This window comes from Sciurus carolinensis, unplaced genomic scaffold, assembly GCF_902686445.1.
Source record: "Sciurus carolinensis unplaced genomic scaffold, mSciCar1.2, whole genome shotgun sequence".
NCBI lineage: Eukaryota > Metazoa > Chordata > Mammalia > Rodentia > Sciuridae > Sciurus > Sciurus carolinensis.
This window is the reverse complement of record NW_025920117.1, coordinates 110,941-122,940: the sequence shown is the minus strand read 5'-3', so window position 1 is coordinate 122,940 and position 12,000 is coordinate 110,941. Positions and strand designations below refer to the sequence as shown.

General features: G+C 51.6%; 1 pseudogene; it reads left to right on the top strand.

The window, feature by feature from the left end:
- Positions 1–8,199: 8,199 nt before the first annotated feature.
- LOC124973585 (paladin-like) lies at positions 8,200–10,750 on the top strand (annotated as a pseudogene).
- The last annotated feature ends 1,250 nt before the right edge of the window (positions 10,751–12,000 follow it).

The following is a 12,000-nucleotide window of genomic DNA, read 5'->3' as shown; positions in this document are numbered from 1 at the left end:
ACCACTGAGCTACAGCCCTAGTTGGGTAAATTTCTTCTTGACTGGGTGATTGCTTCCTGAGTTTATGAATGTATCTTTTGTATGGTCCAATGTTTGTGTTTTTAAAATAATAATTATAATTAAAAAGAAAAGGTCTATTTTGTCTTCACTGGCAGTGTGCTCAATAGCTTATGTGTACTCAGGAGTGAAGTAACATGGAGGCTGCATTTGCGGGCTAACCTAAGAAAAGCCATTAGCTGACAATACAGTAATTGGACTGGATTGTGGAAAACAAACTTCAGGAGTCAAGAGAGTGTGATAGCACAGCTCAGGTACCTTTGTTTCAGACTGCTGAGTGCCTGCCTTTCTCAAGATTCTCAAGGAGGTGAATTTGGAAAATATTGAAACTTCAAAATTTCAGTAATCCAGGATACATGGACTTTACTTTATATATGGCTGCTGTATCGGTACATGGTTATATCCAAATATGGAACACAAACACAGGAATGTCTAAATCAACAGCAGCATTTATTGAACCATTGGAAGTAAAGAAGAAAGTTAAACTGGTGCTTTATTTCAATACTGAACAAAATAAAACTTTCCAGGTGAGTGATAATATTAAAAGTGTGGTCTTTAGATCCTATGGAGAAAACGAAAATCACCTGCATTTAACTTTCCAAAATAATGACTTCTTGTTTATTGAAAGGTTATCATCCATAGATGCCAGAGAGTTGAAGATATTACTAGACAGAGTACATCAAGACAGGGAGCAACAACACATGAAACCTAATGAGAGGGATGGTGTCTTTACCAGTACAACCATATGGAAGGGGGTCATTAAAACTTCATCACACAAAGTTTATAAGAAATCAATTAGTGAATGCATTGAGGTACACAAAGAAGTAACCTCTTACCTTCAGAAGATGTCTTTGTTTACAGAAAAATCAACATTTATTAGCAAAGGGTTATTTGAAGATCAGTTTGGGAAGAGGAAAAGAATACCAGCATCTGGTTTAGAGATGAATGAAAGTGAGAAATTCCTTAAAGAAAATGATTTCAAAAGAAGCACATACAAGATAATCCCTTGAAGTGTATAAGCCACATTTGGGAGAAACATCACATATGCAATTCGCACATGCTGCAAAACGTTCTTCTTTTTATGTGTTTGTGTGTGATTGAAGCCAGGGTCTTGCTCAGGCCAAGCGTGCTCTCTACTACTGAGCTGTAACCTATCCCTGAAATATTCCTCTTTTGATTTTTTTTTCAAAAAGATCCATGGTAGAGTGCTTGCTAGCATGTGCAAGGCCCTGGGTGAGAGTCCTAGCAGTTCCAAAAAATTCATAAAGGAAAACATGAAAAATTCTTAGCTCTTGTTTTGCCCAGGACTGCCACAAGTCATTGAGGTTCATGAAGTTTCTTTGTTACTGATGAATGAACCCTTCTGATGGTGGAATCTTGGATAGAATGCTTTATTGCTTCTAAATTTCAACTTTCTCATCATCAGAAGGAGGACACAAATAGAATTCTTCTAACAGGATAAACTAAGCAAAATATAGGAAATGTCTTGTTTGATATGTTGTGATTTTATCCTATGGTACTCTAGCAGAAGGAGGGGGAGGAGCTCTTCTGCAGAGGCAGTGTCTCCCCACCCCCCACACACCCAGCCACATGCACAAGTCAGGCTCCCCATTGGTAGTGCTTAGAGACTGGTGTGCCTGCAAGCAGGCGCCAGGGGATGGGGCTGCAGCATGCTGCCCTCCCGTCCTGCTGTCAGGACAGCCTTTGGAGGGCCAGATATTGGGGGCAGCTGGGGATGGCAGGGTAAGTCCTGATCATGGTGCAGCTGCCTAGGAGGAGAGGGAGGGGTCGGGGACTCCTGTCAGTATCTTTACATATGTAGAAGGCAGTGTAGACCCTTGCAAACTCCTGTGAATGACCACACATGGAGCGGGGTTGGGAGTCAGGCTGCTGGGCTGCCCCAGGTGAGAGACACTGTGAGGGTTTGCATGTTCCTCCAGAACCCATGTTGAAATTTAATTGGCATTGTAACAGGATACCAGAGGGGACCTTTTAGAGGTCACTAAGCTATGAGGTCTCCCTGATTCTGAGCAGATTAATGGTACTGTGGTGGGAAGAGGCTATTATAAAAGGTGAGTTGGGCCTCTCTCTCTCTCTCTCTGGCACCTCCACTTCCCACCATGTGATGACAGCAAGAAGACTCTCACCAAATGCCAGGCCCTTGATCTTGGACTTGGCAGCTCCAGGACTGTGCGCCAGCTTGCTGCTGCTCATTATAAAGTGCTTGGTCTCTGCTGTTCTGCAGCAACAAATGACACAGGCAGACACTTGGCCCAGAGAAAGTACTAAGGGCTTGGACCACTGGCAGGGCTTGAAGAGAGGCTTGGGCATCTCTTTTGAAGGTGCTGTAGTCATGGAGATGTCAAGCATGAGTCTGGGCAGCACCCCAGGAAACATGGTGAAGATGGACCCACCATCTTGATGAGAGCAACTTGAGAGCTGATGCATCCTGGGCAGGTGGAACCAGAGCATGGCAGGGAGAGACAGCAGCCCTTCCTCATCCTTGCTGGTGTGGGAAACGGGATCCCTGAGGGCTGTGAACTGGACACGAAGTCCTGGTTTAAACCCAGGAGGATTTCTAAGAACTGGAAATGATTTCTAAGAACAGAAAAAATGGGACCTGCCTGAGATATGGATGGGAGGTAGAAAGTGGAATTTGATAGCGCAACTGAAGGCACTGGTTGGAGAGATGCGAAACTGCTTTATGTTCCTCCCCCAGCCCAAGGCTGCTCAGCACAACACACCAGGCAGACATGTGAAGACATCCTGGTCTTCTTCCTCCACCCATCTCCCTGACTGCCCTGCCAGTGGGGAAATGTTAGAAGCTGGTCTCACCATTTTTGCCAAAGGAATAAAGGAAAGCACAGAGCAATGGCCACTTACAAGGCCACACTCAGGCCCAGCATGTGCTGTCTGTTTCTGGGACAGCCTTGAGTTAGGGGTCACTGCAGAGGCCCGGCTACTGGGACAAATTTCCTGCAGGTTCGTAGGATTTCAGTTATGACTGCATGGGTGGTGAAGCCAGGAGAAGACAGCTGGAAACTGCACCCTTCAGCTTCCCACCAGGGCGCCAAACTTGCAGGCCGTTCAGCTGATGAAGATCGCTTTGCTGGGGTCAGTGACCCACAGCAAGGCAGCATGCCCTGGTGGGAACACACGACAGAGCAGAACCACCCTCCTCACACTCAGGCAGCAAGAAGGTGAGCAAGGAGGGGCTGGTGCCACTGTCCCCTCCAAGGAAACGACCCCAGTAGCCTCCAGATCTTCCCACCTCTTAAAGGTCCCACAGCCTCCCAGAAGCGCTGCCCTGGGACCAAACCTTGCCACATGGACCTTTGGGGGAGACTTAAGATCCAGATGACAGCAAAACCAAGAACATGCTTCCTTTCTGGGTCCTTCTGCTCCTCAGCTGGACAATGTGCCTGCAGGTGAGAGGCCCAGTGTGAAACTCTGCCTTCTCTGTCTCAAACTGCCAAGCAATTTGTCTTCCCTTTCCTGTGCTCCCGTCACACTGTTCTGCGGGCAGGGGGTGTGGTTCCAGCTTTCCGTACTTTGTGTGGGGCTACTCTTTCATGATTAGCTGATACGCTCTTTTTTTTTTTTTTTGTGGTGCTGGGGATTGAACCCAGGGCCTTTAAGCACTCTACCAACTGAGCTATCTCCCCAGCCCAGCTGATACGTTCTTAAAGGGCAGGGGTCACCTCTGCAAACCCAGAACTACACTCGAGGCACTGACTCTCACCACGTGAAACAAGATCCCCTTCATTCCCATCTCCAAGTATTTTAGACTTGTGTAAGTTCCAGTTTCAGGAATCTAGGGAAAATGTTTCTCCTCATGTCCAGTCACTTCCCTCCTTTCAGGCAGAGTCAGGATGATGGACCCCACTCTATCAAGGTCAATGCCCAAAAATGTCAAGAAAAATGCTCAACAACAAAGAGGACCCAAATCTTTTCCTCCCCTTCCTCCTCCTTCTCCTTTCTCTTATGTGAATAATAGTTTTTTCCTTGCAGGAGACTATCTTGATCTTGAAATTAAGACTTATCTGGCTAGGCAGGTTGGCACATGCCTGTAATCCCAGCAACTCAAGGCTGAGGTAGGAGGATAACAAATTCAAGGCCAGCCTCAGCAACTTAGGGAGACCCTGTCTCAAAATTTATAAAAAAAAAAGAAAGAGGAAAAGAGGGCTGGGGATAGGTGCAGTGGTTAAGTATCCCTGGGTTCAATCCCCAGTACCAAAAGCAAAACAAAGCAAGCAAAAAGATTTACCCGTAGCACTACTTGTACCCAGTGTAGAAGAATGCACTGCTTGATTCCATGGCCCCGCTGGCTTTGCGTTACAAACTCTCTTCACGTCTCTGGCTGCAGTTCTGCAATGGACATTTAAGATCTTTTCTGTGCCTATCTGCTCCAACCTGTTCTCCACACTGGAAAACCAGGGATAGGCAGCACTTTCAGTCAGGGGTTACAATGAGGAGCAGGGAGTGGATTTCAGAGACACTTTGTTTGTAGCCTGTCACTTCTGTTTTACTATACTTTCAAGTTCATTTTTTACGTGTTTGTCCAGTTTTCCCCCTTAGCCCATATTCATAGAATGAACTTTTTATTGTTAACAATGTATATCAACAAGGTGGTGAAGACAAGAGGGACTTTCCCAGGAAGTGAAATCTGAATAGGCAGAGAGAGCAAGGACCATGGCATGTGGTCTATCCCTGGATAAGTTTATTTTTACATCTACTGTGATGTTCATACTAATTTTAAGACATGAACATATGGGTCTCTTGGAAACAAGGAATTTTGAATATTAAGAATGTTTACTGTAAATTACAATATGGAAGTGCAAAAAAAAAAAAAGAAAGGAAAAAGAGACATTTCTCTGGATGCAGGAATGAATGGAACTGGTAACTGACCAGACCAACTCTAGGTGCCCAGCACAGCCTGCTCTTCTCAAGCTTCTGTATCTGCCAGACCCAGGAACATGAGAGGGAGGAGGGGACAGAGGGAGGTGACCTCCTCAGAGCCTTTCTGCCACCGCCAGGGTTCAGTCTAAGTTCTTTAAATTGGTTTCCTGGTGAGTCCTTGGAGGGAGGGTGTGGTCATACAAATGCCAAGAACCCCCGCAGGGTGACATCAGGGTGGGCCCTGGTGGTGAGGTTAGAGAAGAGGGGCAGGGGGGGAAGTGATGAGCTTGCTCTACAGAAGCCAGTGGGGAGGAAAGGCATCCCAGGTAGCTGGGGCAGAAGACACCACTGGGCGGAGCCATCCAGGAGCACAGGGAGCCAGCAGTGTGAGTGTGGATGGGCTAGAGGTGAAGCTGAGAGGAAGGAGTGGCCTGGAGGGCTTGTGGCCCATGTGCTATGAGGACAAGGCCCTGAGGGGACTGGTCAGAGTCACACTGTCTTTAGAGAAAGCAGCCCTGTCCACCCCTGGTTTCACTTAAAGAGCTGACTCAAGGTGGTCAGGATCTCAGCCAATCAGAGCCCAGCAAGCCCTGGCCAGCAATTTGTGCAGGGGCCCAGGTCTGAGCCAAGGGGCAGGATGTGTCCTGGAGACTGTGGCTCAGGTGTGAGCTCATGGCCCAAGATGGCACCTAGGCAGGACGGCTTCCTAGGGAAAGTGACGACCCTCCCATCAGTCCTTGTATGGACCCTTTGTAGGGTCCTCTCCTGACCTTCTCTGGACTCTTTTGAGTGAAGGGGCATGTGACTTAGTTTTTAGAGCCATCATAATGAATAGGGAGGGCTGTCAGGGGAAATTCAAGGAACCCAGTTAAATCTGAGAAAGCGTGTGTGGGGAGATTGTATTCAGTACGTAGTTGAGATACATAAAAACAGGGTTCCCCTTAACATTAGGGGAGCAGAATCTCTTGGGGGATTGAGACCTCAAGCTAGTTCTCAGTATTACAGGATTAACAGACATATCAGAAAAGTAGGAGTTAAAAAGTGCACCAGTCTCCTGGGCCATAATCCAGATAAGATTCTTAGAGACAGGAGGCTGGGAAGTTAGCTCAGCCTTCTGGGACTCTGTGGTGAGCAAAGATACCAAGAAGCCAGAGCCAACTGGACACCCTTGGTGGGTGCTGTCTCCATTCTTTCTCCAGCAGAAACCCTTACTGCAAGGAAAGCCCTTGTCTGTGTTTGAATTCTTTCTGGCCTCGTTTTTGCTTCCACTGACTCTGGACCCCAGGACCTGGAACCTACCACCTACTTTTCATGGTTTATCTAAGATTCAAATCAACCACGTGTCCTTCACTTATTCACTTTCGCCAAATCCAGCAGTCCTGCTCATGAAGACCAGGTGCAGTGAGAGGTTGGTGCCTGAGGGTCTGGTGGACAGATAGGGACCCCCAGAGCTGGAGGATGAGGGTGATGCTGACAGAGTGACCTTATGGACCCAGCAGTCCAGACCAGATCCCTTCCACTCACCCCACTTAAGTCTCAGGAGTTGAGATACAAGCCCTGGACTAATGGAGTCCAGGCCCCACCAGCCTGCCTGACATGCCGGTGAAGTGGCAAAAAATAAAGCATATTCTTATATTCCTAAGGGATTAAAATCCATCACACTTAGAAGGCTTTCTTTACTTATAGAATCTATTGATCAGGTATTCTTTTAGTGTTGGGATGGCTTCTGTTTTACGTTGATATCTATGATATAGTAATTTGGGTGTGGGGCAGGGGCAGATCTATGGCTCTGCATCTCATGGGAGAGCCGTTCCCAGTGTGGCCCCACATTTGGCACCAGACAGGGAACGTGGACAACTGGCCCTGTGATGGGGATAATGTGAGCACCCAGAAACATGAGTAAGGCGGGAGAGGGGTGAGGAAGAGAGGAAGAGAGGACTCTGGAGGAAAGGCTCTCTAGGTAATGAAATAATTTGATGTCTAAGTTTTGGCTTCTAGAGAGTCTTATCTGTGGACGTCAGCACTTGTGCACAAGGTCGGTGTTCCACCATCCTGTGCTGCCTGAGCCCGGCCACCTTTCCCACCTACTGGAAAGTCTTTGCAGACAGAATGCAGTGACTTTGGAACAAAGAACAATGGGTTCCAGACATGGTTCATCGGACTCCATCCCACCTGGAGCATGGCTCCATCTACAGGTGTATCCAGAGAGGGAGGTGTCTTATGAGGAGGTCACCTGGGTCCTTTTCAGCAGGGCTGCTGCAAGGCCTCATGCAGACTCACATGTCAACCACCCTCACATTGCTAGAGCCACATTCTTGCTCTCACCATGGGTGCCTAGAATGATGGGGGCAGACTGTGTGACATGGGGTGGAGTACCCTACAACCTGAAAGAGTAGAGGGTGGAGGTGAAGGGTCAAGGGGCACCAGTCCCAGAGAGAGTCTGGGTTTCCTTGGTGTTCTCAGTGGCCAGGCAGGACACATTTCTATCCGCTGGTGACACCTTGCTCATGGGTCACTGTATTAGTCCCTTTTTTGTTACTGTAATGAAATACCCAGGGAAGGCTAATTTTATAAAGAAAAGAAGTTTGTATAGCTCTCAGTTCTGGAGATTCAAGGGGGTGGTGCCAGCAACAGCTTGGCTCTGGTGAGGACATCATTGTGAATGGCAGGAGGGTGTGTAAGAGGGTGGGGTCATAAGGTACCTTCTGAGGGCATGACCCAATGACATAAGGACCTCCCAATGGACTCCACCTCTTAAAAGTTCCATCTTTAGGTCTTCCAACTCAGGAAGCTGGGGGTAAACAACTTGAGAGCATAGCAGTCCATTGGAATCAGGGAAAACTTTGTTTACCACCTGCTCATAAATGAAGGGACGTTTGGTTTCCATGAGGCTAGAAAATAGTTTCTTTTCTTTCTTTAAATTTTTTTTTGGTGGGAGATGCGGGTGCTAGGAGCCACGTCGCACGCAGTGGCCCTGGCGTGCTGCCCCTCCGCTGGCGACCACGGCCTCAACCCTCCTGGCCTCGCCTGGTCGGCCTGGCCTGCCCTCAGGAGACTCCTTGTCCCACAGATGGGCTGGGGAAGTGGGGAGGAGTGAGCCAGAGCCTGTGCCAGGCACGCCCCGCCATTTCCTGACTTGGCACGGTGCCCGCAATCTGGGCACAGCAAGCCAGCCTCAGGAGCACGGATGCCCCTTGGAGCCACTGGTTGGCAGGTCTCGGGTCCTGAGGCTGCTGACAGACTATGGGTACCACGGCCAGCACAGCCCAACAGACAGTCTCGGCAGGTGCCCTCTTTGAAGGCCTCCAGGGTGGCAGCACCATGGACAGCTGGCATTCCCTCAGCATTCACTCCTTCCAGACCATGAGCTTGCACAACAGCAAGGCCAAGTTCATCATCCCCAACAAGGTGGCGCCTGTCGTGATCACATACAACTGCAAGGAGGAGTTCCAGGTCTATGACGAGCTGCTCAAGGCTCATTACGCGTGGGGCAGCTCTCCAAGGTCACCCCTGAGCCCTACCTGGTGCAGCACAGCTACTTCCTGGTGTGGGATGTAACAGAGAAGGTGGACCAGCTGGGCACTTTGGAGAGCTGTGGGGCCCCCAACTTCTGGCAGGGGTGCGGTGGGCTCACTGTGTTTGGCATGGGGCAGCCCAGCCTCTCAGGATTCAGGCGGGTCCTCTAGAAACTTCAGAAGGACCGGCACAAGGAAGGCGTCATCTTCTGTGTGCAGGAGGAACCTGTGCTGTTCCTGCGTGCTGGCGAGGACTATGTGTCCTACACACCTCGAGACAAGCAGAACCTCCATGAGAATCTCCAGGGCCTGGGTCCTGAGAGCCTGGCAGAGTGGTTGGAGCTGGCTACCTAGAAAGAGATACATGACTTTACCCAGCTGAGTGACAATGCTTACCACATGTACCACAGCACAGAGGAGCTTCGGGGAGAGCCCCAGGCCATCACTGTCTGGGGCGAGGCCTACGTGCATGTGACAAGGAGGTGTAGAGGCGGCCCATCTTCCTGCAGCTCACCTACAGGTACCAGGGCCTGCCCCTGCCTGAACAAGGTGCTCCCTCAGAAGCCCATCTGGACACCTTCGTCAGAGTCATCAGGGAGACCCCCAGCCTGTTGTGGCTCCAAGATGCCCATGGGCCTCTCCCCGCCCTGCTCTTCAGCTGCCAGTCAGGCATGGGCCTGGTATTGGGCACCCTCTTGCTGTTTCACCACAATGGGATGATCTCTCAGTCAGAATCCATCCCTTTGCAGTCCAAGCCACTGCCCATGGAGCAGTTCCGGGTGATCCAGAGCTTCCTCTGCACCGTGCCCCAGGGAAGAAAGGTGGTAGAGGAAGCGGACAGGGTCATTACCACCTATGCAGAGCTGCGCAACCTGAAGGAAGTGGTCCTGGAAAGCCAGAGACAGCTGGAAGGCATCCAGATAAGGGTGCAGGGAAGCAGTGGCTAGCATGAGGCCTGGCAGAGGGTGCTGCGGAGCCTGGAGCAATATTTCTACCTGGTCCTGTTCAACTACTATCTCCACAATCAGTATCCCCTGGCCTTTGCCCTGAGTTTCAGCCGCTGGCTGTGTGCCCACCCTGAGCTATACTGCCTGCCTGTGACACTGAGCTCTGCTGGACCTCTGGCTCCCAGGGACCTCCTTGCCAAGGGCTCCCTGGAGGTAGATGACCTGGTCTCTCCAGACTCACTCAGCACCATCAGGGAGATGGATGTGGCCAACTTCCAGTGAGTGCCCTGCATGCCCATCTACAGCACAGCCCAGCCCAGCACAAAGGCCCTGTGAAGCATCCTGACCTACCTGACTGATGCCAAGAGGAAGATGCAGCAGGCGGTCTGGGTAAACCTGTGGGAGGAGGCTTTGCTGCAGTGTGACAGTCACACACACAGTCTGCAGTGGCCTGGGGCCACCCCTGGGCCCTGACCAGCTGGAGGCCCTGGAGACCCAGCTGAAGGCCCACCTGAGCACACCGTCCTAACACAAAAGGCCCACCAAGCCCCAGGTTCCAGACGTGCCTCACCATGCAGGAGGTCTTCAGCCAGCACTGCAGGGCCTGCCCCAGCCTTGCCTACCACCACATCCTGGTACCCAAATTATGCACCCCGTGGGAGGAGGACTTTCACCGGCTGCTGGAGGCCTTGCCAGCTGCCCTTGTCAAGGACCCAGGTTCTGGCTTTGTGTTCACCTGCCTCAGTGGCCAAGGCACGACCATGACGGTGATGGTGGTGGCCTTGCTGGACTTCTGGAGCATCCAAGGCTACACCGAGGTGGGCAAGGAGGAGCAGGTGAGCGTGCCAGATGCCAAGTTCACCAAGGGTGAGTTTCAGGTGGTGATGGAAGTGGTGCATCTGCTGCCTGATGGGCACCACATGAAGAAGGAAGTGGACATGGCACTGGACATGGTCAGTGAGACCATGACACCCATGCACTACCACCTGCAGAAAATCATCATCTGCACCTATTGCTAGGTGAAGGCCGCCAAGGAGGAGCAGGAGGCTTGGAGGCTGCAGTTGCACGGCATGCAGTACCTGGAGCGCTACGTCTACCTGATCCTCTTCAATGCCTACCTCTACCTGGAGAAGGCCCGCTCCTGGCAGAGGACCTTCAGCACCTGGATGTGGGAGGTGGCCTCAAAGGCCAGCATCTATGAGATCCTAGACTAGCTGGGCTTCCCTGAGCTGGAGGGCCTGGAGCTCCAGCCAGCCCTTCTAGCAACTGTGACACCGGTGGCAGGAGCAGAACCTTGGCCCCGAGCCCTCTGCTGCTGGGGATTTCCTGTAGGGGGATTTCCCTGTCCCTCCTGCAGGGCAGGTTGGGAGCCCCGAGTTTCTGCAACTAGAATGGCCCTGGGGTGCGGGCTTTGAGGACCCGATTCCCAGCTGCCTGGAGAGACTGGAGCTTGGGAGCCTTTTCAGAAGGAGCTTCATGTAGGACACATGGCAGGCACAGTCATTCCTGGTGACCCAGAGTCACGAGCCTCCAGGGAGACCAGGGTGGGCACCTTGCAGGACGACTGGCATTCAACCTCTGAGGAGCGTACTGCCCTGTTGCCAAATGCCAGTGGCCACCTCCGTCCTTCTGTCCCTCTCGGTGGTTCTGAGCCTGGCCTGGGGCTTCCCTGCCCATCTGGTTCCCTTGCCTGCTTCCTCTTTTCTGCTTTCCCTCTCACCCTCCCATCTGCTGCCTGAGCGTGGGCCATGGGGTCCCTGGCTGCCCGAGGTGAGTGAGGGAACAGTGCTCTGGTGGACTGGTTACTTTAAAGGGAGCTTTGCCCAGTTTCCTTGTGTTTCCTGCTCTATCTCCAATCCAGAGGCCTGGAGAATGGCCGTGTGGCACTGGCTGCTGAGGCTTTGCTCCCCTTCCTTTCCTGCTTCCTGGAGCTGCCAGGATGGCGGAGGTTCCCAAGGATCTGGACATCTCTCTTACAGGAGGAAGTTTCCAGCACAGTAGAGGAAGCCTGCTCCATTTGCCTGGCAGCCTGGGCTGCAGGCACAAAGGAAGCCAGAGCCTAGAGCTGCAGGCCCCTCTGTGCCTCCCTCCCATTCCACCAGGACAAGATGGCCCCAAGCCCCCACATGCTGCCGTGGGAGCCCCAAGGACTTGGGGATCAAGAATGGGTGCTGGGAGGCCCTTGCCAATTGTGGAATGTGGAACTGGGCCAAGGACTGCAGGAGGGGTCACCTGGATTCCAGAACATCCTCACAGAGGATCATGAGCTGCCTCCCTGGACCATAGAAAGGACCAGACCCTGCTGAGCTGGGGGTCCCAGGGAAGGCAGAATAGAGAGGTGACGGGGCTGTGTGGGTTGACACTTGCTTCTGACTGAGGGCTGGCGTTTCCTGAGACCCAGTGAGGAGTCTGTCATCCCGCCAGGTGGGACCAGGAAAGCCTCTCTCTGGGAAGCTCCTGCTTACCTGCAGAGAACAGGAGAGTGCACTGCTCACGGGCCGCGAGACCTAGAAGGGAGAGCAGAGGCTGGAGGTGTCCACACCTGCCAAGTGTGGGCATGTGGTGACCTTCTGAGCTGAGTT